This window comes from Gymnoscopelus microlampas (genome assembly GCF_963454915.1).
Source record: "Gymnoscopelus microlampas genome assembly, chromosome: 14".
In the NCBI taxonomy this organism is placed as follows: domain Eukaryota; kingdom Metazoa; phylum Chordata; class Actinopteri; order Myctophiformes; family Myctophidae; genus Gymnoscopelus; species Gymnoscopelus microlampas.
Window position 1 is genome coordinate 41,683,908 of NC_139951.1, and position 14,287 is coordinate 41,698,194.

The 14,287-nt window shown below is 42.2% G+C and overlaps 1 pseudogene across 1 annotated transcript in view; it reads left to right on the forward strand.

Moving 5' to 3' along the window:
* Positions 1–5,062: 5,062 nt before the first annotated feature.
* Positions 5,063–14,287, forward strand: part of LOC311060221 (neurotrypsin-like) — a 49,961-nt pseudogene continuing 40,736 nt past the window's right edge. Inside the window, exons 1-2 of the transcript in view lie at positions 5,063–5,163; positions 13,115–13,157. The product of the transcript in view is annotated as a neurotrypsin-like (transcript). The remainder of the gene's footprint in view (positions 5,164–13,114; positions 13,158–14,287) is intronic.

The window sequence follows — 14,287 nt, forward strand, 5'->3', positions numbered from 1 at the left end:
GACAAGGAAGGAGAGGGGAGAGAAAGAGAGAGAAAGAGACTGAGAGAGAAAGAGTGTGTGTGTGTGTGTGTGTGTGTGTGTGTGTGTGTGTGTGTGTGTGTGTGTGTGTGTGTGTGTGTGTGTGTGTGTGTGTGTGTGTGTGTGTGTGTTGGGGGGGGGGGGGGGGCTGGAAGTATACCTCTGTGTAGAACTTCCACATGCACACACACACACACACACACACACACACACACACACACACACACACACGCAGACCTGAACAACACACAGCTCACGCCACACACACACAAACATTGCACGGTCTAAATCCCATTTTCAGTGTGTGTGTGCGTGTGTGTGTGTGTGTGTATGCGTGTGCGCGCAAGTCCTTGTTTTAAGTTTAATCTTCAAAGCACCTTCAAAGCGTCCTCCGCTATCCATCCTGACAGCAGCACCCGCACGGCCTTCACTACTTCTAATTTATTCACAATTGTTCCATATTTATGGTCATTTTTTCGGCCAGGTTTCATGGCTCGCTTTGTTATGTTTATGTATTTTTTGTCCATTTTTGCCCATCCTTTCTGTTCAAGGTTTTCGAACAGAGAGTCAGGGATGGAGATTATACTTATCCACTCTCATAAAAAAAAACTACTTTGTGTTGCTATGACGACCGGGAGTTTGCGGAAAATCTGCGTGATGTCGGCCCTCATTCGGCATCACACACACAGAGAGCGTGCAGAGGAGAGACAAAGGCAACGGAAGCACACATGCATCTACTGTGAAGCATGCATGGTTCTCAAACATTTTCATGTGAATTTACACCAGGGACTCCCAGAACATCAAGGGTTGGATTGGGGGTAAGTAACTGCGACATAGCGTTATGTCCAGGGGGTGTACTTGTACAACATGCTGCCTCACGCTACAGAAACAGGAGATATATAGGCTCCTGCCCTATGGGGCCTCATGGCTCGGCAAGGCGTACTTTTTTTCTCCAAAACTTTTACATTTTTGGAAACATCTTCAAAAAAAAAAAAAAAAGTATGCCTTGCTTAAAAATAGCAGATTTGTATACAAACTCACAACGCACTGTATCGCAACACTATTTTGGAATAGCCGAAGTATAAAACAACTTTGGTCCCCACTCATTGGGGTGTTTTTTGTCACTGTACATTTGCCCATACATTAAATGTGTCCTCTGCATTTACCCATCCTATAACTACTAGGAGCAGCAGTGAGCAGCCATTAGTGTCATGGCACTCTGGGAGCAGTTAGGGTTTACGTGTCTTGCACAGGGACACTTTTCTGGCGCCTGCAATCAAACCTGGGCCCTTCGGCATCGCAGGCAGGCTCTCCTTCAAGGACCCCTGGGGGTTCCTGGACCCCACTTTGAGAACCAATGTGGTACAAAATGTGTGTCCTTGTGTGTATGTGTGCATCAGCGGACAGAATATTGCATTATAAAGGCATCCGTTATGCCTTTCCAATCTACCTTCCAAATGCATTCAGTTTATGATGTACTTTATGCTCAAGGTAAAAAACGGAAGAGTCATTTACTCTAAAGACAGAAAAGAAAGGCTCAGAAATAGAGTAAAAGAGAGCCAGAGGAGAGAGAAGAGAAGAGAAGAGAAGAGAAGAGAAGAGAAGAGAAGAGAAGAGAAGAGAAGAGAAGAGAAGAGAAGAGAAGAGAAGAAGAGGATAAGAGGAGTTGTATTTGGGTTACAGATAGCAAACCACACGATGGAGCAACATCAAAGCAATCTGCAGGAAAACAATCAAACTTTTTGGTGGTTAATTTTCAGGACTAATCTCTGGCCCCAGGGCATGTCGGTATAACAAACTCTGACTGTGAAGTAGATGAGTTTAGCTAATCTCTTTTACACAGCTCCAGGGGTCCTGGGTAGCTATATAGTAGCACAGGGACAAGCTTTAATATTGAACAGAAGCGCATAGTGTGATGGAGGAAATTTAAGAACATCAGACTAGTTTCAGAACAGGGAGGGACCTCCCTTCTTCCCACGAAAGAGGGGATTGCAGTGGTTGAATTGATTCACTGGGTCTGTGTTTGCAAAGATTAGAACAGTGAGGAAACACACATGCATGCATGTGTAGGCTGGCACACACACATGCACACACACACTACAAAGACACAAACATTCTCTCTCTCTCTCTCACACACACACACACACACACACACACACACACACACACACACACACACACACACACACACACACACACACACACACACACACACACACACACACACACACACACACACACACACACACACACACACACACACACACACACACACACACACACACACACACTTCTTGGTGTGAGTGACTGCTGTCTGAAAGGCTTCTATTCTATACTTCAGTTCTGATAGAATGACTGACAGCTGTCTCCTGCTCAGATTTCTCTGTACAAATAAAAAAACGACTTGACTGATGTTCCTGTGTTGTGAGGCAGGGGAACCGATCGTGTGTGTGTGTGTGTGTGTGTGTGTGTGTGTGTGTGTGTGTGTGTGTGTGTGTGTGTGTGTGTGTGTGTGTGTGTGTGTGTGTGTGTGTGTGTGTGTGTGTGTGTGTGTGTGTGTGTGTGTGTGTGTGTGTGTGTGTGTGTGTGTGTGTGTGTGTGTGTGTGTGTGTGTGTGTGTGTTCAAAAGAAGGGGATTTCCAAAAGTCAATAGAATTACTGTATAATTCTTTGGATGGCTATGTCGGTTGGTCAGTCTGTCAGGCCATCTGTCCGTTCAACACCCCTAAACAAGATACCTCCAATACTACTGGCTGGATGGATATGGAAATTAGCTGTGTCTAATGTCTAATGCTAGACGTCTAATTTGCGGTGTTGAATCTCAAAGTCTAATGAGCAGATTGCCATGAAACTAGCTGAGCATGCACATGTGTTGTGCAACCCGACCCTGATGATTTTGATTACTCCCCATGGCCTTTCCTCTAGCGAAACACTTATGCCTAAGCTTTCCACTTTGCAAATAGGATGAACCCTACTGATTTTATTGACCCCATGGCCTTTCCCCCCTATAAGCACCACCATTCAGGCACAAGTCCCAGTTGGATGTAAGGAGCAGCACAGACTCTAGGGGCTGCTAGCGAGGCTTTCAGACTCAGTAGTCTTGTGTTCCTGCATGCAACCTGGGGGCAATTCTATTTGGACAGGGTAATTAATTCAGTTGGTTTATGAACCAACACGCAAAATAGCTGAGCTGACCACTTCTCTCACAGCACAGTGTGTCTGTTCTGGAGAACTGCTGAGGCAGTGAAAACCATGTGGCAGTTGGCTATTTCTTGTATTGATATCGAATACTTGATCTGCGATAACCTTCTCATCCATCCCCCCAAGGCCCAGATACACATTTTGATGCAATGCATTTGAGCATTTTTGCCAACAAACGGAGCACAGATTTTCATCAAATCTTTATGGCTTGTATGGCTCCTCATCCTCAGGGATCTTTTTTCCCATCCCGGTTGTCAGAGTCCATTTCTGCCCAAGGCAATATTGACCATTTGGTATTTTCTCAAGACGTTGCTCCTGTCTCAGCACCTTTAGGTCTATGAACAGGAGCTGCTATACGCTGTAGAAACCTGAGACATACATTTCACCCGGTGTCACGCCATGTGTACTACAACACTGTTTCCCAAACAGTGGGTCGGGACCTTGGGTCGCAGACCAATTTTCATGGGTCGCTAGTAAATATCCACTTTTCTTTTCAAAAGATTAAAAAAAGTTTAAACAAAAAAATGTAATCACAACTTTTCATCAATTAAACAAATACATTAAATCAAATACATAAAAATAAATAAGAAACGTAGTGAAAATACAAGCTCATAGCGCGGCACCGAGTGCCGCGCTATGAGCTTGTAGATCTGCTATTTTTGAATATCCCAAATAAATCTTAAAATGAGACGCAGTTGCGTCCCCGGATTCTAGAATTGGAATTGAAAATGACTTGTTATATATCTCTGTTTGAAGATAAGCCTGTCTCATATAGGAAGCCCAAGCCCTTCTGTTGCTGTAGAAAAACCTGAGAACTGACTGCGTTTTTGACTGAGTTTCAAAAAACCCACATTTATTTTTCACATCAGTTTCACTTTAGTAGTTTCTAGCTGAGCTACCAGAGGTGGGGAATACATCATTAGTGACTGACAAGTCCCCTTATGCCTGCATGGTAATAGCCTACTTAATGAATTGTATTGTATTTAATATTTATTTCCATCTCACTAATGGATTGTATTATTGCTTTGGCAATATTGTTATTCTGACCATCATCATTAGTGAGAGAGAGAGAGAGAGAGAGAGAGAGAGAGAGAGAGAGAGAGAGAGAGAAAGAGAAAGAGAAAGAGAAAGAGAAAGAGAAAGAGAGATGCGTGCAGCCTAGCTGTTTTGCAGAGCTAACCATTATTCTCATCATTATATTGGTGTGCGTTTCTTGCGGACCTGCGTCCAGTGCCGCACCCAGTCAGTGCTGCTGTATGAACACGCGCTTAAAACCTGTCCAAGCCGCGTCTAACGGTTTGTGTTTGCGCCACAGGCAGCGTTGCCACATTTAGTGAGAGAAATACGCAACCATGTCTAGGAAAACAAGCCCAAAAGAAGCAACTATATAGTAGGCTGCCGCATGAGCACAGTAAACCTATGTGCATCGGCTATTTGAAAATAGGAGATCTACAAGGAGTTTGTAGATGTGCGATTTTCAAAAAATTGCAATAAAATGTGGAATATTTGGAATATTTATTTTTAGAACATAACACAAATGCTCCCTGGCACAAAACATTCTCATAAAAAAAATTCAGAACCAATGGTTTAAATAATAATAAAACTTTAGAAACAAGTAAAAAAAAAAACGCAACCCGCAACTACCAGTATTTACAAGTAACTTCACAGAAAAAGAAGCCCAAAGTCGCTTATAATAAGCCGACATGGCAACGCTGGCCACAGGAGGAGGAGCCGAGGAGGAGGGGAGGAGGAGAGAGGAGAGGACCGGTTCAGCTCAACACGCACAGTGTGTGTGACCAGTGATGGGAGAGGAGAGGGTGGAGGTCTCCAGCCTATGATGACAATGACACGGATTCTCCGGGCAGGATGATGAGTTTGACCGGCCGGGAAATGCTGCGTTTGATCGGGATAGCCTGTCTCTGGGTCCCGGTGCTGATGACGGAGGTGAGTACAGTGGTTGTTGCCATGGTGATGATCATGATGATGAGGAAAAACCTTGAAAAATCTTATTATGGGTTCCCTCCCATAGGCATCAATCAAATGGGGGTCTCATCATGAGACCCCCATTTGATTGATGCCTATGGGAGGGAACCCATAATAGAATTTTCAATTGAAAAAAAATTGAAGGAAAATAAGAAAAAAGAAAATCAATTTTCAATTTTCAATTTTCTTTACAATTTTTCAAAAATAGCAACCAAAAAACATTGCTATTTTTTACGATATGTAATTGTTTTTGCAATTTCTTTTTTTGTGCCATTTCTTTATGATTGTTGCGTATCCGAATTATGATGGAGATTATTTTTGTCTTTTATCTTGTGGCCTATTTGATGATAATAACTGTACTCCCGGTTTCAAGGTGCGTCTAGAAAAAAAAAACAGGGGAAGGTCTTCTGATCTGTATTGACATGTAAAAGCTGTGAATCGTTTTGTAAAACACAGTGACATTAATGTGACACGTGCAGCGCGACAACAAGACAGCCTAATTGTATTATTGATGAGAGCCTGCTGCTGGAATTTAGGGCAATGAATTTGGGCTTTTTCTTTGCCTCATGATGATGCTTGTTCTGTAGACACGTTTCTAACAGAGCGTGGTCAGGTGTGGCGTTTAAAAAAGGCGACATATTAGGCTACATTGTGCCTTTATCTATACATTAGGCTATAGCAGGAGACTTTCAAAGGAGGCAAATCCACAGTGCAAATTGGATTCATTCATGTTGCATGTTGCATGCTGCCAGCTCATTGTCTAACTGAGCATGTGTGTGTGGTGGGGGTGGCACGCGCGCGCGCACACACACACACACACACACACACACACACACACACACACACACACACACACACACACACACACACACACACACACACACACACACACACACACACACACACACACACACACACACACACACACACACACACACACACACACACACACACACACACACACACACACACACACACACACACACACACACACACACACACACACACACACACAGCAGCAGCAGCAGTAATGGTCTCAGTCACACTCCCCCCATGGCGGGGGGTAAATCATGAGAGGTACCAGTTGTTTCGTTCATTCGCCCCCAGCGGCGTGTGAATGAACAGTGACATGGGCTGTTGCCCTTTGTCGCAGCAATTTCATCAAATGGGGCCGGAAAGAAATCGCATTCGCACCATATGCATTATATTAGCCCATATGGGCCAGCAGAGATCGCCCTGGTAAGATATTGTTCTTTACCCCATTAAGACCTGGGGCCAATTCCACAAAATGTCTTCTAAATCCAGTTTTTTGAAAAACGTACAGTACAGTATGTTGCTACTGTATATCAGGGGTGCTGATATAGTGAAGGACCCCCAGCATTATATGTATTTGGCCACGGACCCCCCATCTCAAAATATTTTGTTCCAGTGACCCCCAGAAGCACAGATATTTTCTTTAAAAAAATACACTATATTCAAAGAATTGCAAATGAAAAAAAAAGCAGATCTACAGGCTCATAGCACGGCACGAAGTGATGTGCTATGAGCTTGTATATCTGCTATTTTTGAAAGATCGTGATACACACACACACACACACACACACACACACACACACACACACACACACACACACACACACACACACACACACACACACACACACACACACACACACACACACACACACACACACACACACACACACACACACACAGTTGCGTGTGTGTGGTTAGTGAGCCTGCCTAGGGAGCCAGAGGCCCTGGTTGTCCCAGGTTCGATTCCAGGCCAGGCCAGCATATGTGTCGATGAAATGAAATTTGTCCCTGAGCAAGACTCTTAACCCCTAATTGCTCACAGGTTCTCATTGGAAACAAGACCGCAAGGACTTTCATGAACGACCTGTTAAAAGGAATTATCCTTATCCTTACACACACACACACACACACACACACACACACACACACACACACACACACACACACATATATATATAGCTAAAATCTAAAATGACACAGATGCTTTCCCAGTTCTAATGGGAAAGCTTTTCCTGAACATACAATATACAATTATGCCCATTTGTTACTGTTTATTGCAGTGGTTCTCAAACATTTTATAATCAAGGACCCCCAGATTGATATGTATTAGGCTGCAGACCCCCATTTGAAAGGACTTTGTGCCAGGCAGGAACAAACAAAACAGCAAAAAATCTAAAAGAGCAGACCTGAATAAAGCTCACAAGGCTTTTCTATGCAGCGCTTTGTGGGCTTGAACGGTAGATCAGCTATTTTTTAATATTCAAAATATAAAATAGGGCTTAAACTCTTCCTCTTTCTGCTGGGAACCGTCCCTCTGGAACCGTGCATGAGGACCCCCTGGAACCGACCTCAAGGACCCCTGGGGGTCCCCGGACCCAACTGTGAGAACTACTAGGTTTCAAACGCAATATTATTTTATGAGCCCATAATATCTTTGTTCCTGCACAGACAGATCTGGGCTACATCTGCCAGATGTGGTTTTTAATGAGCTGAGAGGGAAAGCAATGATAATTTATTTAAACCCAGCGGGTTCACACAGGTTAAATCGTACAGCCTTACTGTAATTAATCATCAGAATAGCCTCATTTACGCTAAATCAGTTCTTGCTCCGTAAATCTGGGGCGATGTGATGAGAGGACTTCAAGACGCGGAACACAAAGGGGAGTTGAGACTGGAACTGGACAGAAGTCATTAGTGGAAGACGGTGATTATGGGGCCGGGTGTAATTAGACCAGTGGTAATCAATGTGGTGGTCTGGGGACCAAATGGACTGAGGATTTTACAGTATAGTAGAGGTTACAGTATAGTTTAGTTCAGTGATTCTCGAGAATGCAAGAACGCTCGCCCCGGGTCAAATCCGGCGACCGTGGAACTGTCGCGCCATCAGGTATTCCTAAACGTATCCTCAGTAAAACTATGCCCACACCTAACCTTATTTCCTAAACGTATCCTCAGTAAAACTATGCCTAAAGCTAACCTTATTCCTAAACCTAACCTCAGTAAAACTATGCCTAAACCTAACCTTATTCCTGAAATACAAAAAACAAAATACAAATACAAATGGGGGTGAATGTGTTTTGGGGCGAGCCTTCTGGTTACCATTCTCAACCTTTTTAAGTTCAAGGACCCCTAGCTTTTTTTCTGCCCTTTCTTTAATCTCTGAGACTCTAATCTACACAACAGTATTCTCAGTATTAATTATTTAGACCTGTTGTAACTGATACGTTATTATAGCCTATACCTTCCAATCCGGGACAGCATCTGTGTCATATTAGTTGTTGCTATATATCGTTGCTGTCGGGCACAAACCTCCTATTCTAACCATTTGTGGGTTTTCTTTTTGTGTTGATCTGCTACTGTTGATGCTTTTGAATTTGAATCCTGAAAAGTAAAGTTTCCACCCAACAGCGACGATAGCAACATAATTTTCTTCTTCTTCTTTTGAATACAAATTTGACGTCTTTGATTTAGAAGACGTTTTTTGGAATCGGCCTAATGGCTTAACTCTTACGGTGTACAAATGGAACGGGTACATTATGGGTTCCATTCTGTACACCCTCAGAGTGACAGATCTGTTAAGGGTCCATTTGTGGCCCACTGGAGGTCCCCGGACCCAACGTTGAGAACCAGTGCTCTAGTTGTAGACCTGTTCTTTCTTTTTGAAATTCAGCTTCCATTGAACCAGAAAAGGCCCTTTTTTATCAAGGTAAAACCCTGGGACAAACATGACAAAGCTGGAGGGCGTCTGAAAGTGACTTGAAAGAGGTGTGAATTAATTCAGGTGTGGGGGGGGGGGTAATGATGCTGCATTCAAAGTGTTTCCCTCCCAACACTTTATAACGGCAAATAAACAGATGATTATTTGTTCGCTTTGGATGCTTCTACCGTTACTGTAGCAGCTATTCTTCCTGGGATGCACAATCAAAACCTTACATAATGTCGTCTCTGTTGTGTGGAAACCTTGTAAGTGCAAAAGGTAATATTTTGGAAAAAAAATTAAATAGTGAAAATAGCCGATCTACAAGCTCACAACCTGAGCTTGTAGATCGGCTATTTTGTGCAACACTCTTGTATGATGAAGTTGGGCATTAATGAAGTAGGGCGTTCATTTATGACAAAAAAGAAGTTGAAATATGGAGATACAAGGTTTCTGCCCGACAGAGACGATATATAAGTCAACATACTGACACACAACATATAGTATCATCTTGTGATCTGAGGAAAATAGGTATATTCCAATTGAGGGTTTCGTGTTTTTGTTGAAGCGGAAAGAAAATTCATCCAAAATTTGTATTTTTACAGCATCTTGACATGTTGGCACAAGAAACACCTATCCCTACATGGAGCATGACTAGCGGACATATAAGTCCATCTATAAGCTCTATACTACGAGCTTGCATAGACCTGCTTATCTTTGCTTAAATGATAAGGCTGGGGTTTCAGGAGGACAAACGGTTAAGAACACTTCCGCAGTGCTACAGTCTACCAAATGAAGCGGAAAAGTAATTCTGTTAAGGCTCATTAATGGTTTATCGCTCATCGCTCGGTTGTAAGACAAAAAGTAAAAATTAGGCCTTATAGTCTCTCTCTCTCTCTCTCTCATCCTCACATCCCCATTTCTGTTCTACGTGTGCTGTCTGTCTGTGTGTGTGCATGTGCGTGCAGTGGTGGAAAGTAACAAAGTACATTTACTTAAGTACAATTTTGAGGTATTTGTACTTTACTGGAGTATTTCCAATTTCCAATACTTTTACTTCTACTCCACTACATCTCAGAGGCAAATATTGTACTTTTACTCCACTACAATTATTTGAAAACTTTAGTTGCTAGTTACTTTTCAGATATAAATGATTACATTATGAAACATACATTAACCACTTTAGCCCTATTTTATACCTGGGCTATTTGAAAATAGCCGATCTACAAGCTCACAACGCGTCGCAATGCGACGCGTTGTGAGCTTGTAGATCTGCTATTTTCAAATATGTTATTGCTTTTACTTGTTCCACCACTGTGACTGTTCTACGTGTGCGTGTCTGTACGTGTGCATGTGCGTGTGTTTGCGTGTGTGTGTGTGTTTGTGCAGCTATGTACTGGGCGCAGGTGGGAGAGCGTCACATCCGATTAGCGCACTAACCATGCCGTGTGATTGATACGGATGGAGATTTCAACACTCATGTCGGGTACCACAGGTCTCTTGTTCGCAGGTCTAATATCATTAGGCTGGGCTGTGCCTTCTGGGAAGAGTGTGTATTATACAACACAGTATGTTGATGGATGCTTGAGTGCTGCTGACTATAGAGAGATGGACTATAGAGAGAGAGAGGGGGAGAGGGAGGGAGTCAGGCAGGGACGTGCACAGATAGACTCTAGGTGGTGCTAGAGCACCTGCCCTTTGCAGAAGTCTTCAACAGGGGGTCCGGGACCCCTAGGGGGTCCTCAGAGTTACTACAGGGGGTCCGCCAAATCTTTATGTGATATGATTTTTCTTTTTTACCATAACCACTCGAAACCTAGCATCCCTTTTCTGAGGAGAACTTTAGCCAAAAATAGCAGATCTACAAGCCCACAACACCTCGCGGTGCGAGGCGTTGTGGGCTTGCAGATCGGCTATTTTTGGCAAAGAGGTATAGGTGTAGAGGGGAAAAGAGCAGACCAAGTAAACAAAAAAAAGTATAATTTGCTTGAGCACCTGCCCCTCAATATGTCTGTGCACGCCACTGGAGTCAGGGAGATACAGAGCAGAGAGAGAGAGAGAGTGATAGAGAACAGAGAGAGAGAGAGACTGAAGGTGAAACATACAGTACATACTGTACAGCATTTCAGTCCCCTTTCAATAGGCCTGTTCAATCTATACTAGGTGTATGTGTGTGTGTGTGTGTGTGTGTGTGTGCGCACACGCGTGCGCATGCGTGTATGTGCATGTGCCTGTGCCTGTGTCTGTGAATGTGTGTCCTCTCCTCTTCTATCAGGTGTCCCACTGTGTAAAGATCTGACCTGATTTTTTTTGAAAACATGTGATCCAATGCATTTCTGTCATCTTACAGTACATCTGAAGGCCTTCTCGTCTCAGCGTGCATGTTTTTTTTTGTACACAAAGCATCCAGTCACATTTCATGTGGAGTCTCCCGTCTCTGTTCCCGCTTCATGGTAATTCCCCTGCCTCTGAAGCCTATTGATCCACCCATTAGCAGATACGTTCACAAATGTAGCTTGAAATGGAATACTGCTGGAATTTACGTCTCGATGATGCTGCAAAGATCGAGTCTCGGGTTATCTGGTTTCTGACTTTGGCGGAGAGTTGGTCACATAAATAGGCCTCTTGATGATGCGCCAGACATTCATTCATACATTAAATGGTATTACACTTTAATGTGTATAATATCTAGTTTAGATTGTGTAAGGGCTGCTAAAAATACGTCTATTGCTGATACCAAAAACTGCATTAAACAATTGAACTGTAATGTCCGTATTCTTGGCATGTCACAGTAGTCGAACATTTGGCAAAAATAGTAGGCCATTAAGAGCAAATAAAACATTTGGCAAAATAGCAGATCTGCAAGCCTGGCTAAATTCACTATATGACGTACATACAGGGAAGTATACAGAGTTTAAGTGGTCAAGGATATTAATTGTGGTGCATATCATTTCATGTTATTTCATACTCTGTGCTTAAGGCAAACACAGAGTATGGAGCGCACACCTGTGTTGATGAGGTGCTGGCCACGGCAGGTAATAATGTTGATAAGGATGAGGCCGCACAACTCTTAGCCACGATGCAGAAAGTTTAATGAAATGAAACCAACGTTTCGACAAATATAGTCTTCCTCAGGGTTTTTTGAACTTCAAAAAACCCTGAGGAAGACTATATTTGTCGAAAGGTAAGGTAAGAGTTGTGCGGCCTCATCCTTATCAACATACTCGGTGCTTAAACCAAATGTGAGGGCAACAGAGAGACGTGAATGCTCAAATGCAGTGTTTCTCAAATGGTGTACTAGTAACCCTATGGCACGGGTCTTCAACATTTTTCAGGCCAAGGACCCCTTAGCTGACAGAGACAAAGCAGGGACCTCGACTACATTTCATAGATGGCTTCATAGACTTGTTTGACAGCACTATCATCAGTGTTATGTCAATTAATATTTTTGTTTATTTGTTTACACGTTATCTTTTCTATTGATATGTTCATTCATGTTAATTATTATGTATTTTCAGATATTAACCAGTTAAACCCTCAATACTTAGTCATCGTGACCGTTGCCTCTGTACTTGGTCTACTCATTTTCCCACCTAGTCTACACCAAATCAGCCAAGCTGCCAGCTTGCTCGCTGTATCCATTTTTGACAAGGCCTGAGTGAGTTTTGAATAATGAAAGTCGAAAGAAAAAAAAAAAGATAAGTGGTTGAAACGTACAACCACTTATGTACGTACAACTGAAAACAAGGACAAAATGGGAGAACCCGTGAAAAGGAAAAAGAAAAAGCTAAGAAAAAATGTGTCAGTATCAGGAAAGCAGAATGTTTTGTGCCGGTGAAGGCCATACTCAGCAGAAAAGAACACTGTGGCGGGTGTACACTGGTATAGAAAGTTGGAGAACCGCCGCTCTAATGGATAGAATCTGCTTCGGATGAAGTGAAAGATTTCGTCTGACACGAGACTTCATTTTGGCAGGCTTATATAGACTCTGCACAATGCTGCAAGGCCGTGTTGAAGCGGTCTGTCAGAAACCATTCTGTCTTTTGTGTAACAGAACTGCAGCCGCACTGCATTTTGTGAAATGCACAAAGTCAGTATTCACATTTTGTGCGATCGACTGTGAACAAGATTCTGAATTTGCATCTGACCTCTCTCGCTCTCTCTCCTCTGTTTCTGCAGGTTGTGGCTGATGATGGCTACTTAAACGAGGTGCAAAGCTCAGGTAGGTGGCATAGTCGGTGATGCCAGACGTCCGGTGACCAAGATAGACCATCAATTACTGATGCTTTGACTGATATTTTAAAATAAAAAAGCAATTCTATTTTATTGAACCGCTTAAAGGTATGGTAAGTGATATTTCTTTGTTAAAATATAAGTATTAAATAGCTCTATATTCTGATAGTACTCATTGCTCTAGTCTAGAGTGTTTGTTCAGTAACCTGTCTCTCCAGCTTTTTAGTAAACAGAAATGTGCATTTTCAGTTTGGGATACCAACATCATCCAATCAGAAGAGAGAACTCATACAGGATACAGGATGAACAAATTAAATTGAAAGTGATGACTCACTGAAATTGAGTCCCACCCACCTGAAAATGTATTAAAGAGAAAGTTTATTACAGAGCTGGAAAGACGGGAGACCCCTGTTACTGAACACACTCTAGCAATGATTACTATCACAATATAGAGCTTTAACACAAAACATTCAGTTTGAATCAAAAAATATCTACCTTTAAGTCTTATTAACATTTTCTCAAAAAAAGCTCATCTACAGACTCCCAACTGTCACCATGCGTTGTGAGCTTGTACTGTAGATCGGAAAACTTTAGCCTATATGCTAATAATAGGGATACCAGGTTGAAAGTGGTTAAAAATGATACATAATTATCAGTGGTGGAAAAAGTATTTTTTTTTTTTAAACTAAAGTAAAAGTATCAATACTGCAATGTAGAAATACTATGTTACATGAAAAAGTCCGGAATTGAAAATGTTCTTGAGTAAAAGTACAGTATTGACATCAAAATGTACTTAAAGTACCAAGAGTAGAAGTACTCATTATGCAGAATGTCCCATTTCACAACATTTTCAAATGTATAAAATGCATAAAAAACTTTTGAAAATAACAGATCTAGAAGCTCTCAATGTGTCCCATTGCTACGCATTGTGAGCTTGTAGATGGCTATTTTCAAATGGCCGAAATGTATATAGGGCTGAAGTGGTTAATATATGTTTTGTAATAATAATCAAAATCTACAAAGTAACTACTAACTAAAAGGTTTTCCAAAAAATGTAGTGGAGTATTGGAAATAAACAAGTAAAGTACAAATACCTCTGTAGCTGCCACAGGTTCAACA